Here is a 24,957-nt window from a genome sequence, read left to right on the forward strand (position 1 = left end):
ATCTGGAGAGGACAGGAACCCCACAAGGAGAGCAACAGAACCAGAAAATTTGAACACAGGGGTCTTCCCAGAGACTCATATTCCAACCAAGTACCAGGCAAGGAGATAACCTAGAACCCCTGCACATATGCAGTCCATGGCAGTTTAGTGTCCAAGTGGGCTACATAGTAATGGGAAGAGGGACTGCCTCTGACATAATCTGATTGGCCTGTTCTTTGATCACCTCCCCCTGAGGGGAGAGCAGCCTTACCAGGCCACAGAAGATGACAATGCAGCCACTCCTGATGTGATTTGATAGACTAAGATCAGAAGGAAGGAGAGAAGGACCTCCCTTATCAGTGGACTTGGGGAGGGGCATGCATGAAGAAAGGGGAGAGAGGGTGGGACTGGGAGGGGAGGAGGGTGGGGCTTATGGGGGGATACAAAGTGAATCAAGTGTAATTAATAAAATAAAATGAAATTTAAAAAATTTCAATTCAGTGAAAGTAGATATAAAAAGGGTAGCTACAGCACTCAGTATGTTTTTTTTCTAGTTCCCACCATTTGTCTTCAAATTTCATAATTTTCTTGTTTTTAATTGCTGAGTATTATTTCATTGTGTAATTGTACCACACTTTCTGTATCCATCCCTCCACTAAGGAACATCTAGGTGGTTTCCAGTTTTTGGCTATTACAAATAAAGCTGCTATGAAAATAGTTGAGTAAAATGTCCTTATTGAATGGTGGGGCATCTTTGGGGTATATGCTTAGGAATGGTATAGCTTGATCTTGAGGTAAAACTTTGAATAATTTTCTGAGAAAGCTCCAAATTAATTTTCCATGTCATTGTACAAGTTTACATTCCTACCAGCAATGGAGGAAGGTTTCCCTTTCTCCACATACTCTCCAGTATGACCAGCCCTTGAGTTTGTTGTTGTTGTTGCTGTTTTTTGTTTGGTTGTTTGTTTTGTTTTATCTTAGCTATTCTAATGGGTGTGAGGTGTAATCTCAGGGTCATTTTGATTTGCATTTCCCAAATGAACAAGTAAGTTAAGTAATTCTTTTAAGTGTTTCTCTGCCATGCGATATTTCTCTATTGAGAATTCTCCCTTTAGCTCTGCACCCTATTTTTAATTGGGTTACTTGTATTTTTGGTGTTTAACATCATCAGTTGTTTTTTATTCTAGATATTAGCCCTCTGTCAGATGTAGGGTTGGTGAAGCTCCTTCCCAGTCTGTAGGCTGTCATTCTGTTCTGATAACAGTATCCTTTGCTTTACAGAAGCTTTTCAGTTTCATGAGGTCACATTTATTAATTGTTGATCTTAGAGCCTGTGCTGTTGGTGTACTGTTCAGGAAGTTGTTTCCTGTGCCAATGAGGTCAAGGCTCTTCACCACTTCTTCTTCTGACAGATTTAGTGTTATCTGGTTTTATGTAGAGGTCTTTGATCCATTTGGACTTCAACTTTGTGCAGGGTGATAAGTATGAATTTATTTGCATTTTTCTACATGTAGACATCTAGTTAGACCAGCACAATTTGTTGAAGATGCTATCTTTTTTCCATTGTATGGTTTTGGATTCTTTGTAAAGTATTAAGTTTACTTAGGTGTGTGTTTATTTCTGGGTCTACTATTCGATTTCATTGAAACATCTATGGTATGTGCTCACTTATACATGGATATTTGACATATAATATAGGATAAACATACTAAAATCTATAGTTCTAAAGAAGCTAAACAACAAGGAGGACGCTAGGTAAGATGCTTAATCCTCATTCAGAAGGGCAAACAGAATAGACATCAAAAGTAGGAGAAGACAAGGAATATGACAGGAGCCTTCCACAGAGGTCCCGTGGAGTACTGTATCCACTAGGGTATCAAAGGAGATATTGAGACTTATAGCCAAACTTTGGGCAGAGTGCAGGGAATCTTGTGGAAGAAGTGGGAGATAGAAAGAACTGGAGGGGGCAGGAACTCCATAAGTATAACAACAGTGTCATTCTAGCTGGACCCAGTGGGGTGTGCAGAGACAGATAGTCCTACCAAGGACCATGCATGAAGAAGACTTAGAACCCTTGCTTAGAGGACACCCATAGGAAGCTCAGATTCCAAGCAGATTCCCTAGCAAAGGGGACAGAGGCTGCCTCTGAGATGAACTCAGTGGCAAGCTCTTTGATCACTCCCCACCCCGGGGTGTGCTGCCTTACCAGGCCACAGAGGCAGATGAGGCAGCCAGTCTTGATGAGACCTGACAGGCTAGGGTCAGATAGAAAAGGAGGAGGTCCTCCCCAATCAGGGGAGTAGGGAAGAAGCATAAGGGGAGAAGAGGATAGGAGGACAGTTAGAATGGGTGGAGAAGAGGGAGGGACGGTAGAAGGAATACAAAGTGTATAAATTGTAATTACTTACTTAATTAATTAAAAAAAAACTAGCTGCCGTCTGGCTACATTTCCTGAATTTAAAGAAGCTTTTTTTTCTATTTATGGTGGTCATGGATATCATGGAAGCAAAGGGCCTAGGGCCCTCCCCTTCAGGTCATGTATTGTGTTTTGTCAAACTCTGAGCACCTGTTAGGAAAAAAAAAAATGTGTAATGTCCTGCATATACTTCAGTATTGCCTGCCTGGCATTTCATGCTTATTGGTGAAATGCAGCTAGCTATGTAATAAAACCCAAATTTAAAATAAAATAAAATAAAAAGACTTAAGGGCTCTGCTTTTTTTTTCTTTTTCTTCTTTTTATTACAATATATTCTCTTTGCATTGCAGCTGTAACCCCATTCCCTTGTCCCCTCCCAAACACACCCTCCCTCCGTATTCTCCACCAGTGCACCTCAGCCAGTCCACTGACCTTAACCCATCAGGTCTCATCAGGAATGGTTGCATTGTTTTCCCCTGTGGCCTGGTAAGGCTGCTCCCCACAGGGTAAGGTGATCAAAGAGCAGGCCACTGAGTTCATGCCAGAGACAGAAGAGCTCAGTTTAAATACATTGTTTTTGCTGGAGCGAAAATTGACTGCACATCACTTGGTTTATGCAGTTTACTCCCAAAATATTCCTATTCAAAAGAAAAATCGGCAAATAGCAATATTCATCTTGAAAATCACCTAACCGAACCCTTAGCAAACTGAGAAACATAATCAATGAGATCATGATGTAGTGGGTGAAAATAAAGCATAATCACAGCCTTTTTCCATCAGTTAGGCCAGTAGAAGGCATGCCTTTCAATTTTGATTTTCAAACATATTCTCAATTTAGACATAAACTATGTTGATTTCAAATTTCACAAATGATAATTGAATGCTAAGATCCACAGACTATTTTAGAACGTCCATAAATGGTTTCATGCTTTTAATCCTTAACGAAACCTTTCAATAATAAGCTAGAGGTAGACTGTTTATATGATATATAATAGCCTAACTACTGCTTTACAAACTTTATTTATTTATTTATTTATTAAAATTACAGTTTATTCACTTTTTATCCCAAATGTAGCACCCTCCCTCCCTCTTCTTCACCCCTGCCCCTCCCCAGGTACACTGATAGGTGAGGTACTCCTCTCTTTCCATCTGATCCTAGTCTGTCATGTCTTCTCAGGAGTCACTGCATTGTCTTTCTTTGTGGCCTGGTAAGAATGTTCCCCACACATGGGGAGGTGATCAAAGAGCCAGACACTGAGTTCATGTCAGAGACAGTCCCTGCTCTCCTTACTGAGCTGCCATTAGATAAATCTGTGCAGGGGTTCTAGGTTATCTCCATGCATGGTCTTTGGTTGGATTATTAGACTCAGAAAAGACACCTGGTCCCAGATTTTTTTGTCTCTCCTTGTAAGCTCCTGTCCCCTCCAGGTCTTTCATCTTCAACTTCTTTCATAAGATTCTCTGCACTTTGCCCAAAGTTTGGCTCAATCTCAGCCTCTGTTTTGATACCCTGTAGGGTAACAAAGTCATTCAAAGTCTCTCTGTGGTAGGCTGCTGTCCTGTTCCCTCTTTTCCCCCTCTTCCAGTGTCCTTCCTGTTTGCCTTTCTGAATGAAAATTTAGTTTCTTAACCCAGGGTCTTCCTTCTTGATTAGCTTCTTTAAGAGTACAGATTTTTGTATGATTATTGTATATTATATGTCTAATATCCTCTGATAAGTGAGTATATACCATGTGTGTCTTTCTGCATCTGGGATACCTCACTCACGATTATCTTCTTTAGTTCCCAACATTTGCTTACAATATTTTTTGTGATGTCACTCTTTTTTTATTATTATTATTATTAGTTACATTTTATTAACTCTGTATCTCATGCTTACAAATTTCATGATGTCATTGTTTTTAATTGCTGAGCAGTTTTTTATTGTGTAATGTATCAACTGAAGGACATCTGGGTTTTTCCAGGTTCTGGCTATAAAACAAACAAAGAGACAAACAAACAAAAACAGCTGCTACAAACATGGTTAAGCAAGTGTCCTTGTGATATACTTGAGCATCTTTTGGATATATGCCCAGGAGTGGAATAGCTGGATCTTGAGGTAGCACTATTCCTAATTGTATGGGAAAGCACCAGACTGATTTCCAAAGAGGTTGTACAAGTTTACATTCCCACCAGCAACACAGAAGTGTTCCCCTTTCTCCACATCCTATCCAGCATGTGTTGTCACTTGAATTTTTGATCTTAGCCATTCTGATGGATGAAAAATGAAATCCCAGGGTCATTTTGTTTTGCATTTCCATGATGGCTAAGGATGTTGAACATTTCTTTAAGTGTTTCTCTGCCATTCAATATTCCTCTATTGAGAATTCTCTGTTTAGCTCTATACCCCATTTTTTAATTGGATTACTTTATTTGTTGCTTTTTACCTTCTCGAGTTCTTTATATATTCTGGATATTATCACTCTGTCAGAGATAGGGTTGGTGAAGATACTTTCCCAATCTGAAGGCTGTCGTTCTGAAGACTCTGTTCTTTGCTTTACAGAAGCTTTTCAATTTCATGAGGTCTCATTTATTGATTGTTGACCTTAGAGCCTGTGCTATTGGTGTTCTTTTCAGGAAGTTGTCTCCTGTGACAATGAGGTCAAGGCTCTTCCACAATTTTTCTTCTAACACCTTTGGTGTGCCTAGTTTTATGTTTTTTTTTTCCACTTGGACTTTAATTTTGGGCAGGGTGATAAGTATAGATCTATTTGCATTTTTCTACATGTAGACATCCAGATAGACCATCACCCGCACTCCTTACTGCACTTAAGGCCCACATCCCAGTCATCTACAAGCTATAGCACCTTGTCCTTCATAGCATACCTCCAGGCATATGCCCTTGCTTGCTTGCCTGCACTTAGATCCCTTCACTGTGACCTTCCTCATTTAGCTACAGCTGAAACATCAACACATGCTCTCAAACTAGTGGACCTCTCTTATCTTCCCTGAAGAATACTCCAAACAACAGAGAAAGACTGGGTCTGAAGTACAGACTCCAGGAACAAACAGCGAATTTTATGGATAAGCAAATGGCTAGAGGTCAGTATAAGAACACATCCAACTAAAATCAAGACATCATGGCTTCACCAGCAACCCCAGAAATCAACTGATATTTTAATTCATCGGAAACACAGGAAAATGATTTTAAAGCTATGCTTATCCAGTTATTAGAGGCACCAAAATAGGAAAAGAACATATCCAATCCAACGAAAATGAATTCACCCAAGAAAACAGGGCATACAGATAATATCCCAACAAAAATGAAAAGAAAACAAGCAATGAAACAGGGTAAGATCATCGACTCCATTGCAAAAGGAACTAACATGCATTGGTTAATATTATCTGTCAATATTAATGGACTCAACTCACCAATAAAAAGACACAGGCTAACAGAATGGTTACGGAAACAGGACCCAACATTCTGTTGCATCCAAGAAACACACCTATGCAACAAAGATAAACACTACCTCAGAGTAAAGGGCTGGAAAAATGTTTTTCAAGCAAATGGTTCCAGAAAACAAGCTGGAGTAGCCATCCTAATATCTAACAAAATAGACTTTCATCCGAAGTTAATCAAAAAAGATAAGGAGGGCCACTATATTCTCATCAAAGGAAAAATCCAACAAGAGGACATCACAATTTTGAATATCTATGCCCCAAATACAAGAGCACCTACATTCGTAAATGAAACAATATTAAAGCTTAAATCATACATTGATCCTAATACCTTAATAGTGGGAGACTTCAACACCCCACTCTCATCAAGGGACAGATCAACCAGACAGACACCAAATAGGGAAATGAAAGCACTCACAGAATCCCTAAATCAAATGGACCTAATAGATGTCTACAGATCTTTGCACCCAAACTCAAAAGAGTACACCTTCTTTTCAGCACCGCATGGAACCTTCTCCAAAATAAACCATATAGTTGGTCACAAAGCAAGCCTCAACAGATACAAAAGGATTGAAATAATCCCTTGTATACTATCTGACCACCATGGACTAAAGCTGGACATCAACAACAACAGAAACAACAAAAAGCCGACACGCACATGGAAACTGAACAACTTACTACTCAATGACAGCTGGGTCAAGGAAGAAATAAAGAAAGAAATTAAAGACTTTCTAGAATTCAATGAAAATGAAGGCACAACATACCCAAATTTATGGGACACATTGAAAGCAGTGCTCAGAGGAAAATTTATAGCACTAAGTGCCTACAAGAAGAAATCCGTAACATCACATACAACAAACTTAATGGCCCAACTGAAAAACCTAGAAAAAAAAGAAGCAGATACACCCAAGAGGAGCAGACAGCTGGAAATAATCAAACTAAGAGCAGAAATCAATCAATTAGAAACAAATAAAACTATTCAAAGAATCAATGAAACAAAAAGCTTGTTCTTTGAGAAAATCAACAAGATAGACAAACCCTTAGCCAAACTAACTAAAAAGCACAGAGAAACTATCCAAATCAGCAAAATCAGAAAGGAAAATGGGGACATAACTACAGACACTGAGGAAATCCAAACGATTATTAGGTCATACTACAAAAGCCTATATGGCACAAAATTTGAAAATCTAAATGAAATGGATAACTTTCTTGACAGATTCCATCTACCAAAATTAAGTCAAGATCAGGTAGAAAGACTGAATAGCCCTATATCTCCAAAGGAAATTGAAGCAGTCATTAACAGTCTCCCCTCCAAAGAAAGCCCTGGACCAGATGGCTTCAGCGCAGAATTCTACAAGACCTTCAAAGAAGTACTAACACCAATTCTCCTCAAACTATTCCACAAAACAGAAATAGAAGGAACACTACCAAACTCATTCTATGAAGCCATAGTCACCTTGATACCTAAACCACACAAAGATCCAACAAAAAAAAGGGAACTTCAGATCTATCTCTCTTATGAACATTGATGCAAAAATACTCAATAAAATACTTGCAAACAGAATCCAAGAACACATCAAAGATATCATCCACCATGACCAAGTAGGCTTCATCCCAGGAATGCAAGGGTGGTTCAACATAGGGAAATCCATCAATGTAATCCACCACATAAACAAAATGAAGGAGAAAAACCACATGATCATCTCCTTAGATGCTGAAAAAGCATTTGACAAAGTCCAACACCCATTTATGTTTAAAGTCTTGGAGAGATCAGGGATACAAGGCACATACCTAAAGATAGTAAAGGCAATATACAGCAAGCCTATAGCCAACATCAAACTCAATGGAGAGAAACTTAAATCAATCCCACTGAAATCAGGGACAAGACAATGCTGCCCACTCTCTCCATATCTCTTCAACATTGTACTTGAAGTCCTAGCCAGTGCAATAAGATAACTAAAGGAGATCAAGGGGATACAAATCGGAAAGGAAGAGGTCAAAGTGTCACTATTTGCAGATGATATGATAGTATACATGAGCGACCCCAAAGATTCAACCAGAGAACTTCTTCAGCTGAAAAACACCTTCAGCAAAGTGGCAGGATTAAAATCAACTCAAAAATATCAGAAGCCGTCCTGTACACCAAAGACAAAAAGGCTGAGAAAGAAATTAGAGAAACAACATCCTTCACAATAGCCACTAATAACATAAAGTACCTTGGTGTGACTCTAACCAAGCAAGTGAAAGACCTGTTTGAGAAAAACTTCAAGTCTTTGAAGAAAGAAATTGAAGAAGATCTCAGAAGATGGAAAGATCTCCCATGCTCATGGATTGGTAGGATTAACATTGTGAAAATGGCCATCCTGCCAAAAGCAATCTACAGATTCAATGCAATTCCCATCAAAATACCAACTCAATTCTTTACAGACCTTGAAAAAAAGATTCTCAGCTTCATATGGAGAAACAAAAAACCCAGAATCTCCAAAACGATCCTGTACTACAACAGATCATCTGGAGGTATCTCCATTCCCCATCTCAAGCTGTACTACAGGGCAACAGTAATAAAAACTGCATGGTATTGGCATAGAAACAGAAAGGAGGATCAATGTAACCGCATAGAAGACCCAGAAATAAACCCACACACCTATGAATACTCAATATTTGACAAAGAAGCCAAATCCATTCAATGGAAAAAAGACAGCATCTTCAACAAATGGTGCTTGTCCAATTGGATGTCTACATGCAGAAAAATGAAAATAGATCCATATTTATCACCCTGCACAAAACTAAAGTCCAAGTAGATTAAGGACCTCAACATAAAATCAGATACTCTAAATCAGTTGGAAAAAAAAGTGGGGAACAGCCTAGAACTCATTGGCACAGGAGACAACTTTCTGAACAGAACACCAACAGCACAGGCTCTAAGAGCAACAATCAATAAATGGGACCTCATGAAACTGAAAAGCTTCTGTAAAGCAAAAGACACTGTCATCAAAACAAATAGACAGCCTACAGATTGGGAAAGAATCTTCACCAACCCTTTATCTGACAGAGGGCTAATATCCAGTATATATAAAGAACTAAAGAAGCAGAAAAGCAACAAACCAAGTAATCCAATTAAAAAATGGGGAACAGAGCTAAACAGAGAATTCTAGAAAGAGGAACATCAAATGGCAGAGAAACACTTAAAGAAATGCTCAACCTCATTAGCCATAGGGAAATGCAAATCAAAACGACCCTGAGATTTCACCTTACACCCATCAGAATGGCCAAGATGAAAAACTCAAGTGATAGCACATGCTGGAGAGGTTGTGGAGAAAAGGGAACCCTCCTCCATTGCTGGTGGGAATGTAAACTGGTTCAACCACTTTGGAAGTCAATCTGGCGCTTTCTCAGACAACTAGGAGTAGTGCTACCTCAAGACCCAGCTATACCACTCCTAGGTATATACCCAAAATTTGCTCAAGTACACAAAAAGGACATTTGTTCAACCATGTTCCTAGCAGCTTTATTTGTAATAGCCAGAACTTGGAAACAACCCAGATGTCCATCAACGGAGGAATGGATACAGAAATTGTGGTATTTTTACACAATGGAATACTACTCAGCAATCAAAAAGGAGGAAATCATGAAATTTGCAGGGAAGTGGTGGGATCTCGAAAAGATCATTCTGAATGAAGTATCCCAGAAGGAGAAAGACAAACTTGGTATATACTCGCTTATATAGACCTACAAGATATGATAAACATAATGAAATCTACACACCTAAAGAAGATAATCAAGAAAGTGGACACAGGCGAAGGTGATTAATCCTCATTTAGAAAGACAAATGGGATGTGCATTGAACGTATGACAGGAGTCTACCACAAAAGGCATCTGAAAGACTCTACCTAGCAGTGTTTCAAAGCAGACATTAAGACTCATAACCAAACCCTCGGCAGAGTGCAGGGAATCATATGAAAGAAGGGAAGTTAGTATGATATGGAAAGGATAGGAGCTCTACAAGGACCAAATATATCCGGGCACAGGGTCTTTTCTGAGACTGACACTCAACCAAGGACCATCTATGGCTATAACCTAGAACTTCTGCTCGGATTTGGCCCGTGGTAGCTCAGTAACCAAGTAGTTTTCCAAAGTAAGGGGAACAAGGACTATTTCTAACAGGATCTCAAGGGCAGGCTGTTTGACCTCCCCCCCCCCAGGGGAGGAGCAGTCCTGTTAGGCCACAGAGGAGGACTTTGCAGCCCGCCCTGAAGATACCTAGTAAAACAGGGTCAAATGAAAGGGGAGGAGGTCCTCCCCTATCAGTGGACTTGGAAAAGGGCAGGGAGGAGACCTGGGAGGGAGTGCGGGGTTGGGGAGGGAATGAGGGAGCGGGATACAGCTGGGACACAGAGTTAACAAAATGTAACTAAAAAGAAAAATAAAATTAAAAAAAATGAAAAAAAATAAATAGCCACACAAATGGAGGCACAAAAAGAGGAAATGAAGAAAGCTCTCAAAAAATTCACTATGTAGACCAGACTGGCCTTAATCTCACAGAGATCACTTTGCCTCTACTGCTGTTAAAGGAGTGAGCCACTCAGCCACTTTGATTTATTCTTTCTCAAGGCAAAGAGCCATTACCAGGAGTTGACATCATCAGGAAATAACTTTGTCACCTTGGACCTGACATTGGGTTCACTTAGAGTATGCAATTTTCCTTCTGGGAACAAGTTCTTATAATGTGGTACTTTCTAACTCAGTTCTTATTTTTCTGCCTTCTACTACAATATGCATGTCAATCTACTTGATAACAGGAATAAAGAGAGGGCATCCTTGTTTTTTTATCTTCTTTAATAAAGTAATAGACTCTATTAAATATTAATAAAACTAGAGTATATCAAATTAATTAATTAAATATAATTAGAGTATGTTAAAATTTATTTTTGCATTCAGATTTTAAGAATATAATATAATTATAATATAGTTGTATATAATATAATTGTATATACATCTTATATAATTTTATCTATGTCAGAATAACATCTTCAGTGGACTGAATCCTAAGGCCTATGAGCACTACGGCACATACCAGGAAACCTCTTTCTACTTTGTCATCAACTTACTTTGGGTAGAGTCCTCAACTCTATTTAGTTATAAAATTTAGTTATAAAATTATTGTTGCTTTATTTCCTATATACTTGGTATTGTTTCATATTTCCAACATACACACATTCCAACATTTTATATGTATTATTTAAACACATCTGAAATTTGTTTGCATAAATTTCCAGTGAACCTCTCTAAGTATACTAATGAAATTTCTGTTTAATTAACAAGCCACATGTTGATTCACTATGATGTATTATGTTAAGAAGATGCTTACCCTGAAGTTATTTAGAGTTAGAAGTATAAAGTATAATCCATGCTGACACATATGTGGTGATGTAGGGTGAATGCTAATAATAGTCTAAAAGAGTCAATTCTTACCTAACAAAGACATTATAGCTCTTCAAGGAACTTTCAACAGTAGTAGTAAGGCATTTTTTTTTACCCCTCTACCTTTTCATGAGTCATCAGCATTCTTCAATCAAGGAAGAGGGTACCAACTCATTATATTTTGAACATATCGTCTTCTTTTGAGTGAGGATGAATTTTTCAGATGTCTCAGAATCATTTTATCTTCCTTTTATACATTCTCTTAACAAGTTTCTTTCCAAGTTTCTCCTTTGGTTACCCATCACTTTCGAAAACTGAGACAAATACACTTAACAAATTAAAGTAGCAACATGATTCCTTTCTACAGCATAGATTTAAAATGACAAATTGATTCTAGTTTTAAGGTTGTAACCTGAAACCATCAAAGCTAATCTTTAAATGAAGTACAAATGGTCCTTTTCCTTCACAGCAACTAATCTTAGAAGTAAGTTCACTTCGATGAGAAATTATAGTATAATTACAGATTTTAAATGTCTGGGTTTTTTAAAATATATTTTCAGTATGTAATGATGACAACAAGGTTTTTTGTGTGTTGCCCTTTGGTAACTGACTACAACAATCTGGCAATTTAGGAACCACCAGCTGTGGGTTATCTCTGTCTTTTGTTTTCTAGCCACATTTGAAATAATCATTTAGAAAGTTTTAATTTTATTTACACACCTTATTTTTTTCATATAAAACCACAAATTGTTTGATTTTTCTCATCTTCAGACGCACTAAAAATGGCTTGTCATTTGGCTGGCTAGTTTTATTAGTATCCTGAGATGCAATTTATCTGAATCTGAAAAGTTAATTCTGAGCAGATTGGGCCCTCTAATCCTCTTACTCCTCTTGGACACTACTTCACTGTCAGTACTATTTGTTCTGTTCTTTGCAGTCAAAATATTATTCCTCTTGACATACAAGAAATAAACCCAATAGAATTAGAGCTCCTGGTTTTAATTTCCCATCTCCAATACTAATTTTCTTCCAAAAAAGACTTCAATTATCTTACACCATTATTTTGCTTTAGATATAACTTAAAGTCACTTTCACCCTGCAAAAATTTCTGCTTCCTTCATATCATATTTTAAGGCACACTAAAAATTGGTTTAGTGCTTTTTCACTACTCCATTAAAAGAAATCATAGGTAATGTTATTTTGCAAGAAGTTAATGTGCGAACATCAGTAGCAACATTATAAATTTTAAATGTAAATTACAGAAATCTCTGTCCTCAATGTGGATATCTCTGTCCCTTTATGAATATGAGTAAAGGAGGAAAATCAGAACATTTTCAAGAGTTTTAAAATGCTTTCTATGTAAGTGAGTGAGTGGACCAACTGGTTTACTACTATTTTGCCCAAGAGGTGACATTGATAGGCAACAAAATCCAGGGTAGATAAAAATTGAAAATAAATATAAAGCTTTTGAGTTTACAAATTACCATTATGAAAAAAATGAGTATTGGTACATAATAGTAGTGTGGGAGTTCATATACAACCAGAAATGTTATCAATGCACATATAAAATGCAATATTCAATAGTATGCAACATATATAACTATATATATTTTTAATTAATTTAGTGATTACAACTTTTTCACTTTGTGTTCCCACTATAGCCACCTCCCTTGTCTCCTCCTAGTCTCACCCACCCTCCCTCTTCTCCCCCTATGCCTGTTCCCTACTCCCCTGATAGGGCTGGACCTCCTCCCCTTCTATCTGATCCCAGCCTATCAAGTCTCATTATCACTGGCTTCCCCATCTTTCTCTGTGGCCAGACAAGGCTGCACCCATCAGGGAGAGGTAATAAAAGAGCTGGCCACTGAGTTCATCTCAAAGACAGCCCATGATCCCCTTACTAGGAAATCCAAATGGAAAGTGAACATCATATGGGCTTTCTCTGAGCAGGGGTTCTAGGTCCTTACATGCATGCTCCTTGGTTGGAATAACAGTCTCTGCAGTGCCCCCCTCCACACCCCCACCCCGGCCCAGGTTTTTGGCTCTGTTTTTCTCCTTGTGGAGTTCCTGTCCTCTCTAGGTCTTTCTAGCTCCCTCTTTTCCCACAATGTTTCCTGCACTCTACCCAAAGTTTGGCTATGAGTCTCAGTATCTGCTTTGATACCCTGGTGGGTATAGTCTTTCAGAGGTCCCCTATGGAGGGCTTCTGTCCTGTTCCTTGTGGTCTCCTACTTCTGATGTCTATCCTGTTTGCCTTTCTGAGTGATGTTTCAGCCTCTTCCCTAAGGTCCTCCTTGTTGTTTAACTTCTTTAGGGCTATAGATTTTAGTATTTTTATCCTTTATTATACAGCTAATATCCACGTGTAAGTGAGTAAGTGTCTTTCTGATTATGGGTTACATGACTCAGGATTATTTTTTTTCTATTTCCCACCACTTGCCTGCAAATTTCATAATCTCTTTGCTTTTAACTGCTGAGTAATATAGTCCATAGTATAAATATACCACAGTTTCTGTATCCACTCCTTGGTTGAGGAGCATCTAGATTGTTTCTAGATTCTGGCTATTATTAATAAAGCTGTTACGAACATAGTTGAGCAAATTTCTTAATTGAATGGTGAGACATGTTTTGGGTATATGCCCAAGAGTGGTTTAACTGTATCTTGAGGTAGCACTATTCCTAATTTTCTGAGAATGCACAAGAATGATATTAAAATTTATTGTATAAAGTTGCATTTCCACCAGCAGTGTAGCAGGTTTCCCCTTTCTCCCCAACTTCTCCAGCATGCATCATCCCTTAAGTTTTTGGTCTTAGCAATTCTGATGGGTGTGCGGTGGAATCTACGGTCATTTTGGTTTGCATTTCCTGGATGACTAAGGATTTTGAACAGTTCTTTAAGGGTTTCTCTGTCTTTGATTATTACTTGTTGAAAATTCTCTGTTTAGCTCTGCACCCCATTTTTTAATTGGATTACTTGGATTGTTGGGGTTTAACTTCTTCAGTTCTTTATATATTCTGGATGTTAGCCCTCTCCCTCAAGTTAAGAACACTGGAGCAGCTGTAGACTCAGAGGTCTTTCTGCCTGTGCCCCAAATACCTGGCATATCTGGGTTACAAAAAATGAAGCAGAAGAGACAGTGAATGCAGCGTAAACTATTTGAGACTCCAGAGACAGTTGAATCAGTCTGCTCCTGGAATAATCAGTCTAGGCTACAAACAACTAGATGACTTGAGGCCAGTGTAAGAATACAGGCCACAAAAACCAGGACGTCATGGCTTCACCAGAATCTCCAAAAATCAATGGATATTCTATTACAGCTGAAACACAGGAAAATGATCTTAAATGTATAATTATGCAGTTATTCAAGGCAAATAAAGAATGAACAAAGAAAATAGAGGCACATAAAGAGAGGCCATCATGAAAAGACAGGAATCCACAATCAAACAGATGAAGGAAATGAAGGAAATTGTGCGAGACATGAAAACAGAATTAGAATCAATAAAGACCTTAGAGAACTTAGAGAAGAGATCAGAAGCCACAGTGGTGAGCATCACCAATAGAACAGAAGAGATAGAAGAGAGTATCTCTGGCACTGAAGATACAATTGCAGAAATTGATACATCTCTCAAAGAAAAAACAGAATGTGAAAAGATGCAAACATATATAAACAATATACTATATAAATCACTATATGTACTTATAGTGATATATATAGTAAATATGTAACTATAGTTATATGTTATATAGATATATATGTTATATAGTTATATAAGTACATATAGTTGTATATATGTGTATGTATATATAGATATGTATACATATATGTGGGGGGGGAAATGAAATACAATTTAGAATTCACATTTATACATTTCCCCTTCCATTATGTGCTAAATAGGAATATTCTTCTCAAAGTTAAATGTTATGGAATAAGCCAGAAATATTGTAAAATCTACAAAAAACAAACAAAAAAAACCCAAAAAACAAAAACAAAACAAAACAACAACAACAAAAAACCCTCTAGTTTAAGGATCCATGTCTTGATTTTTCTGGCTTTATATTTTTGGTCACTTTGACACAATCTAGGGTCAAGAAGGAATATCACTTAAGAAAATACCTCCAGATGCCTTTTGCGGTAGACTCCTGTCATACATTCAATGCACATCCCATTTGTCTTTCTAAATGAGGATTGATCATCTTCACCCATGTCCACTTTCTTGATTATCTTCTTTAGGTGTGTAGATTTCATTATGTTTATCATATCTTGTAGGTCTATATACCTAGCAGTGTTTCAAAGCAGACATTAAGACTCATAACCAAACCTTGGCAGAGTGCAGGGAATCATATGAAAGAAGGGGAGTTAGTATGATATGGAAACGATAGGAGCTCTACAAGTACCAAATATATCCAGGCACAGGGTCTTTTCTGAGACTGACACTCAACCAAGGACCATCTATGGATATAACGTAGAACTTCTGCTCGGATGTGGCCCGTGGTAGCTCAGTAACCAAGTAGTTTTCCAAAGTAAGGGGAACACGGACTATTTCTAACAGGATCTCAAGGGCAGGCTCTTTGGCCTCCCCCCCCCCCCAGGGGAGGAGCAGTCTGTTAGGCCACAGAGGAGGACTTTGAAGCCAGCCTTGAAGATACCTGATAAACAGGGTCAAATGAAAGGGGAGGAGGTCCTCCCCTATCAGTGGACTTGGAAAGGGACAGGGAGGAGACCAGGGAGGGAGTTGGGGAGGGGGAGGGAATGAGGGAGCAGGATACAGCTGGGACACAGAGTTAACAATTTGTAACTAAAAAGAAAAATAAAAATTTAAATAAAAAAAAGAAAATACCTCCATAAGATCAGAGTGTAGGGGGCATTTTCACCATTAATGGTTGTGGTGGGGGTGCGTAGGTCAGTAGGTTTGGTGCAACCTCAAGAGAGATTGTCCTGGGTTGTGTAAGAAGTTTCTCTGAGAGAGTCGAAAAGAGAAAGTCAATAATCAGCACTGCTCCAAAACCTCTGCTTCAGTTCCTGCTTCCAGGTTTGTGCTTGAGTTCCTGCTGACTTCCTCACATAATGTAATCTGACATATATAGTAAATAAACTGTTTTTTCCCATATTGATTTTTGTCATTGTTTTTAGCACAAGAATAGTAAGTAACATACGATGCTGATTAACTCCATTACTGATTTTTAAGTGGGCAATTAGCCATATCTATATTGTGCCTGTAGGAGGAGTTACATTCAAGCATGTTTTTAATATTCAAGATGTTTTGAAGGAATCTTTGTAGCATTCATGTAGAGAAGTTTCTGTATAGATGGACATTTCTAATTTTTAAATCATTTGATGACATATGTGATAAGAAATGGATACATGTCTAGTATTAGCATAGTTAAAAGTATTAGATAGTTAAATAATAGTTATGCACACATACATATATGCACACTACTATGTTTTAATCTAAGCTAAGTGGGTAGTATTTGGATATTGAGATATGTTTGCCATTACAAAGTGAAGTAATTTTTGAAGATATAGTTTTTTTTATAATTTGTGTAATAAACCAGATATGAATGGTAGCATGGATTTTGCTTATGACTAGTTAAAATTGAATTGTGAATACCTTAAGATTAAAAAGAAAGGTTTTTTAATAGCTGAAGAATAGAGAAAGTAAAATAATTCTTACTTTTGAAAGAAGCAAAACAACCTGGTTACTCAGTTTGCAGTAAATGACCACTTAAGTTCTTTCTAGTTGTATTTTCTTCATGAAAACAATGCTGAAGGGGATTCTTTGTGGGTCTTTTCATGGACCCATATGATAATATTTAAAATTGCGGACTCATTAGTCACATCTTTGATTTTATTGTATACTGACATTTCTAATTGTATATGCAATTGAAATAAACTAAAGTTAAACTAAAAGTTATTTAAATTTTCATATCTCTGATTAAACAAATTTTGTACTTTGTGTACATCCACAGTGTTTCTCCTGTAAGTTGATTCTTATATACTTGGCCAAAGCTTCCAATGATCACTGTATTAAAGACATTTAGTTTGTGCATGTTATTGTGTTCTTGTGTGAGTTTAACTGCAACATGCATATGCAAGTGTTCCTTTTCTTAATTTCAGGATTTTTTTGTATTTGCTTTATTCTCTATATTAGTTTACGGAAAGGATTTATAAGCCAGAATACTCAAGGATTTTTTTTTGTGATTTTTAAATATACAAAATGCATTATTTTATTCATTTGCTAGCTTGTTTTTACAAGTTACAAATTAATTTAGAAAGTTGATTTAAATAATGACTATAATTTGGGTATAAAACCAAACAGCAAAAAGAGAACATCTCTATCTGAAAATTGAGATAGCCATGAAGTGAGATTTGAATTGCTCTTTTCTCTGCTTTAAATGAAAATAACACTAATTTGAACTTATGGCTCTTATACAGCTTCTGATGTTTAGTAAAAATTATACTTTCAATGAATATTTTCTGAATAAACTTGAAGAACTATGCTCAACTGCCATATAGACAAAATAGAAGTTCTAAATTGCACAGAGATGTGCTAATTCAGTTTGAAACAACATAAATATTGGGCAATATTTCAGAGATATGTCAGAATTACTTTCTGCTATATGTACATATTTATTTCATGAAAACCATGATCCATAATCTGTTTCAGATATCGAAAACTGTGATTAAGAACAATTTACTCAGAAACTAAAAATATTCTACTGTGGTTAAAGTTCATGAATACCCAACTTCTAATCAAGTTAAGATTATAATACCAATATTAGTAAATTATAATGGAAAGAGTAGGTGACTAGATGAAACTGCACACATTGTAAACAAGAGAAAGGAATGGAAAGAATTCATTTAAAATCATATGAAAACATAAACCATGAACAGTTAGAAAGTCTTTCATTTGATGGTTCATGTGTTTAATAAAGAAGTAGTTGTCCACCAAGGAAGATTGTTTCCCCAGAAGAAATAGGCAAACTCGGAACATTTTTTTAACAATACATCTCAATAACAGTTTTTCTTCTCACCACTCTGCTGAGCTCATTCCAGCCTTACCTCCCTCTCAGATCACCCCCCTTCATTTCCTCTTCAGAGAAGATCAGGGCACAAAGAAATGACAGCAAACAAGTCAAAACAAGATACATAAGACAAGGCAAAAGTCCTCATATTGAGGCAGGACAAAGCAACCCAATTGAAGGAAAGGACTCCTAAGAGCATGCAAGAGTCAGAGATATATCTGCTCCCCACTATTAGGAGACCCATACAAAAACCAAGCAAACAGCCAAAACATATATGAAGAGGACCTGACAAAGACCCATGAAAGCAGTCCTGTGATTGCCACTGCAGTCTCTGTGAACCCATATGTGCCTTGCTTAATTGATTTGATGGGCCATGTTCTCATACAATCTTTCTTCCTTCTTTTCCAGGGTTCCCAAATCTCTGAGGGTAGGGACCTAGTGAAGCTTTCCAATTTAGAGTCTCTCTCTAAATACTGTCTGAATATAGGTCTCTATATCCACTTCCATTAGCTGCCAGAGGAGGCCTCTCTTAAGACAACTGGACAAGGCACAAATCTATGAGTAAAACAGAATATCATTAAGAATAGTTTTATTGATGAGTTTTGTTTGCTTGTTTGTTTATCTTTGCCAATCTAAGTTCTACCCCAGAATTCTGGGCTATCCAGTCTTCAGTTCCTGGCCATCCAAGCAATGATGTACATTTTGTCCCTCTCACGATGTGGGCCTCAGGTTAAACTTGGCCATTCCCACTAGTTCTGCACCACCATTGCCCTATGTCATCTGGAATGCAGGATAGATTTAATGTGGAGAGCTTTGTGGCTGGGTTGGTGTCCAGATTTCTCTTTCCCTAACCTGCAGAATACCTTGCTGTATCAAAGAGATTAGAATGTATCGTGAAGGTTTCATGTAGACACCAGGTATCTGACCTCTCTATGTTCAATGAGCTGTGTGAATGTTGTCCTCTGCAACTTTACCACACTGTTATTTCTCAGAGATGGATCTTTTGTGCTAGAAGCAACCTGGGTTGTTTACTGATCACCATGGGACTGCATCCATCAAGAATGCAATGGGATGCAATCCATTTCTAACATGGAATCCTTTCAGAGCTCCCGTCCCCTCCAGGTCTTTCTTTTTTTTTTTTAATATTAGTTACATTTTATTAACTCTGTATCCCAGCTGTATCCCTCTCCCTCATTCCTTATACTCTCTCTCTCCATCACTTCAGCCCCTAATGTATCCTTCCTGTTCCCATCTCCCCTGCCCCCAGTCCACCCACAAAATTTATTATATTTACCCTCCCCAGAGAGGGCCATGCATAACTACTTAAGCCCAGCTCTTTAACTCTCATGGTCTGTAGATGGTAGCTTGATTATCGTTTACTTGATAGTTACTTCGACTTATAAGTGAATACTTACCATATTTGTCTTTATTGTACTTCATTCATTATGATTTTTTCTATTCCATCCATTTGTCTGTCAATTTCAGTGATGTCACCTTATTTTTTTTTTATTTTTTAGCAGTTGGGTAATATTTCCTTTGGTATATGTACAACATTTTCTTTATTTACTCATCTGTTGAGAGATATTTAGTCTATTTCCAGTTTCAAGCTAGTATAAATAAAGTCACAATGAACATAGTTAAGCAAATGTCCTTATGGTAGAATGAAGCATCATTTGAAAATATGCCCAAGAGTACACAAGCTGAGTTTTGAGGTAGATAGATCTCAAATTTTCTCAGGAGCCATCATATTAATATCCATAGTTATTGTACGAGTGTGCACTCCCACCCACAATGGGGAAATGTTCCCCCTTGCTCCATAACATTGCCAGAATGAGCTGTCACTTGTTCTATTGATCTTAGCAACTCTGACATGTGTAAGATGGAATCTCAAAGTAGTTTTTATTTGCATTTCACTGTTGGCTAAGGATATTGAACATTTCTTTATGTGTTTCTCAGCCCTTTGCAATTCCTCCATTGAAAATTCTCTGTTTAGATCTGTACCCCACATTTGAATTGGATTACTTGCATTTTTTGTATTTAGTGTCTTGTGTTTTTTATGTATTTTGGATGTTAGTCTTTGTTTGTTTTTTAAGACAGGGTTTCTCTGTGTAGCTTTGGCTGTTCTGGAATCACTTTGTAGACAAGGCTGGCCTGAACACAGAGAGATCCACCTGCCTCTGCCTCCCAGAGTGCTGGGATTACAGGCTTGTGTCACCATGCTCTGGCTGGGTGTTAATTTTATATCTGTGGTGGCATTGGTAAAAGTCTTTATTCATTTGCATTCTCCTATTGATGGTGTCTTTTGCCTTAGAGAAGCTTTTACATTTCATGAGGTTGCATTTATTAATTGTTGATCTTAGTGGCTGTGCTGTGTTTGTTTGTTTGTTTGTTTGTTTGTTTTCAGAAAATTGTTTTCTGTGCCAATGTATTCAAAGCTATTCCCTAGTTTCTTCTATGAGATCCAGGGTATCTGATTTTGTGTTGATGTCTTTGATCCACTTGGACATGAGTTTTGTACATGGTGATAAATATGGATCCATTTGTATTTGTATGTATGCATGCAGACATCTAGTTTTATGAGCAGCATTTCTTGGAGATGCTTTCTTTTTTTTCCCACTGTGTCTTTTTGTGATATTTATCAAAAATCATGTGTCCATAGGTTATGTATGGGTCTTCAATTCAGTTTCATTGTTCAATTTCTCTGTTTTTATGCTGATACCATGTGGGCTTTATTCCTATGCCTCTGTAGTACAACATGAAATTAAGAATCAGGATTGATTTAGCTATCATTGCTCTGCTGTTTGTTTTTTCCGTATGAAGCTGAGAATTGTTCTTTCAAGGTCTATAAAATTTGGATTGGATCACATTGTAGCCGTATATTTCTTTTGGTTGGATGGCCATTTTTTTTCTACATAAATTCTGCTAATCCATGAGCATGGAAGATCTTTCCATCTTCTGTATTTTCTTCAGTTTTATTCTCCAACCCTTTGAAGCTTTTATCATATAAGTCTTTCACTTGTTTAATTAGAGTTCTCCAAGATAGTTTATATTATTTGAGGCTATTGTGAAGAGTATCACTTACTTGATTTCTCTTCTAGTCTCTTCTCATTGGTATATAGGAGGACTGCTGATTGTTTTCTGTTTGTTTGTTTGTTTGTTTTTAGTTGACCTTGTATCTAGCCACTTTGCTGAACATGTTTACAAACTATAACATTTCCCTACTGGAATTTTTTTTTAATTTTATTTTTTTCTTATCAGTTACATTTTATTAACTCTGTATCCCAGCCGTGTCCCGATCCCTCATTCCCTCCCAGTCCCTCCCTCCCTCCCTCATCTCCACCGTGCCCCTTGCCAAGTCCACTGATAGGGGGAACCTCCTCCCCATTCATCCGATCCTGTTTTATCAGGTATCTTCAGGACTGGCTGCAAAGCTCTCCTCTGTGGCCTAACAGGACTGCTCCTCCCTTGGGGGGTGGGGAGGCTAAAGAGCCAGTCATTGAGTTCCTGTTAGAAATAGTCCTTGTTCCCCTCACTATGGGAAACCAATTGGTTACTGAGTTACCACAGGCTACATCTGAGCAGAGGTTCTAGGTTACATTCATACATGGTCCTTGGTTGCATGTCAGTCTCAGAAAAGACCCTGTGCCCAGATATGTTTGGTCCTTGTGGAGCTCCTATCCTTTCCTCATCAGACTAACTCCCCTTCTTTCTTATGATTCCCTGTGCTCTGCCAAAGGTTTGGTCATGAGTCTTTGCTTTGAAAACACTGCTAGTTAGAGTTTTTCAAATGCGCTCAGTAGACTCCTGTCAATGTTTAATGTGCATTCCATCTGTCTTTCAAAACGAGGACTGATAATCTTACCCCATGTCTGCTCTCTTGATTATCTTTTTTAGGTGTATAGATTTCACAACACATGCTGGAGAGGTTGTGGAGAAAGGGGAACCCTCCTCCACTGCTGGTGGGAATGTAAACTGGTTCAACCACTCTGGAAATCTATCTGGCGCTTTCTAAGACAATTAGGAATAGTGCTTCCTCAAGACCCAGCTATACCACTGCTAGGTATATACCCAAAGTTTGCTCAAGTACACAAAAGAGATATTTGCTCAACCATGTTTATAGCAGCTTTATTTGTAATAGCCAGAACCTGGAAACAACCCAGATGTCCATCAACGGAGGAATGGGTACAGAAATTGTGGTATTTTTACACAGTGGAATACTACTCAGCAATCAAAAAGGAGGAAATCATGAAATTTGCAGGCAAATGGTGGGACCTAGAAAAGATCATCCTGAGTGAAATATCCCAGAAGGAGAAAGACAAACATGGTATATACTCACTTATATAGACCTATAAGATATGAGAAACATAATGAAATCTATACTCCCTACTGGAATTTTTAGGATCACTAATGCATACTTTCATATCATCTCTAATAGTTGTATTATTGCTACAGCTAAAACTTCAAGTACTATATTGAATAGATAAGGGGAGAGTGGAGAGCATTGTTTCATTCCTCATTTTAGTGTAATTGCTTCAAGTTTCTCTCTGTTAATTTGATTGGTTATAAGTTTGTTGTAAATTTGCCTGTATTATCCCTAATCCCTAATCTCTCCAATACTTTTATTTTGAATGAGCGTTGGATTTGCTGGGGGTTTTTTGTTTGTTTGTTTGTTTGTTTTGTTTTTTCTGTCTTTCACAGGAAGGAGGAAAACATCCTGCCAGCTTCTTGCTAATGTAACCAGGGATGATGCAGTTCATCCTATAAGAGAAAGCAGTACCCCATTAACCAAACTTGAGTAGTAATTTCACAGAATCTTCCATATAGTGATTCAATATTCAGGAGTGGTGTGGCAAAATCCTGTGTTCACAACTCAGATCCACCAGTTCTTAGCTTGTACCGTAGGCATGGTTTTTAAACTTTTATGACTCATTTTTTTTTATCTAAACAAGGATATTAATGTATGCTAACCATATCTCTAGTAAATATTGACTACTACTAATTTAAATTATTTATGTTTAGTATATAGTGAAATGTTTGTAAGATTTCAACATATTAAGGTAGTTGATATTAACTCTGCATGTGTTAAATAATATGGTCCTTCTTAACTATCAAGAACTTGGTCTGTTCTCAATTTTTTCTAACATATTACTGATTACAATATGCATCATTATTTTCTTTGTCACCAAGAACATTAGATCATTGGATATAATGATTTATAAAATGTACCCCATATGCAGAAGTAAGACCAAGAATTGATTGTTGAAGAGTCTACCAGTAAGCTTTCCTTGTTTAGATACAACAACAAGAACAACAAAAAACTGGTCCCATTCATTATCATTATCCAATTTGAGACAGGAGCACCCATTATCAAGGCAACCAGCATCATACTTCTTTCTGCAGTGGGATTATGATGTACCTTGGCCTGTGTAGCATCTAGATTCATCGAAGATCAATTCATTTTCAGTATGTGAACATTCTGATGTATCTGTTCAGGTGCAAAGGAAGGTGATTCATACATATGCCAGGGCAATGTTAGCATAGGCATTTAATGCACCCGATTAGCCAAGGTTTATAATATATGTAGAATCTTCAAAGTGGATAAAAAAAGATTCATTCAGTTACAGGAGTTGCTGCACTTGGAGAATAGACAAGTCAGCTGGATGTTGTTCGCTGGAGAGTCATACCACATATGTAATAAAATACCCTAGCACTCTCTGGTTTACAAATCTGAGTCACTTATATAAACAATATTACCTCTGGATACATTTTCTATACCAACTTTGTTGACTGTTTAGGCAGAAAAGATCCAGAATCTTGAGAAAAATTCAAATACCTGTATGCAAAGGCGAAGGGTACTTCTGACATTTTAGTCAGATTAAAATCTATTATGTTGTTGCTGTTGTTGTTTGTATAATTAAAGATACTAACTAGAAAAGGTCGTAAGTGACATGTTCCAACCCATTGATTAGGAAAACTAGTGCTCAAATATGTTTATTTCTAGTCTTATTACTTCAACTTCCTTACAATATACTGCGAGGGATCATGAGGCTAGTGAGATTGCTCAATAGTAAAGAGCTGTTCTTACAGAGGAGCTGGGTTCAATTCCTAGGATACACACAGTACCTTACAACCATCTGAAACTTAATTTCCAGGACATTCGTCACTTCTTCTGACATCTGCAGGTTCTTTTACACATGTGGTTCACATATTAATACTCAGGCATAAAACAAAATAAAAGATAAATAAAAGGAATACCCAGTGTATGAGACTGATGCACTTGGGCTGGACCTATGCCCCTATACATATGTAACAGATATGCAGCTTGTATTTCCTGTAGATCACCTAAACAATTGGAGCAGGAGCTGTCTCTGACTCTATTGCCTGCTTTTGGATCCCTTTCCCATAGCTGGGCTGCCTTGTCTCTCCTAAGTGGGAGAGGATGTACTTAAGACTTGATATGCTGAGATGGGTTGGTACACATTGGGGTCTTTTTCTGAAGAGAAGAAGAAAGGGAAAAGAAGGGGAATGGAAGTAAGGATGAGACATAGAGGAGAGAAGGAAGAGGATGCAATCAGGCTGTAATGTTAATATATATATATTAGATAAATAATAAATATATATATTTATAATAAATAGATAGATAGATAGATAGATAGATAGATAGATAGATAGATAGATA

At 37.4% G+C, this 24,957-nt stretch overlaps 1 protein-coding gene across 1 annotated transcript in view; it reads left to right on the forward strand.

The window, feature by feature from the left end:
• Dmd (dystrophin) overlaps positions 1 to 24,957 on the forward strand; it is a 1,523,318-nt gene that overhangs the window by 563,569 nt on the left and 934,792 nt on the right. The gene's annotated exons all lie outside the window — the stretch shown is intronic.

The sequence above is a fragment of the Psammomys obesus genome, unplaced genomic scaffold (genome assembly GCF_907164565.1).
Source record: "Psammomys obesus unplaced genomic scaffold, mPsaObe1.curated_primary_1811, whole genome shotgun sequence".
Classification (NCBI taxonomy): domain Eukaryota; kingdom Metazoa; phylum Chordata; class Mammalia; order Rodentia; family Muridae; genus Psammomys; species Psammomys obesus.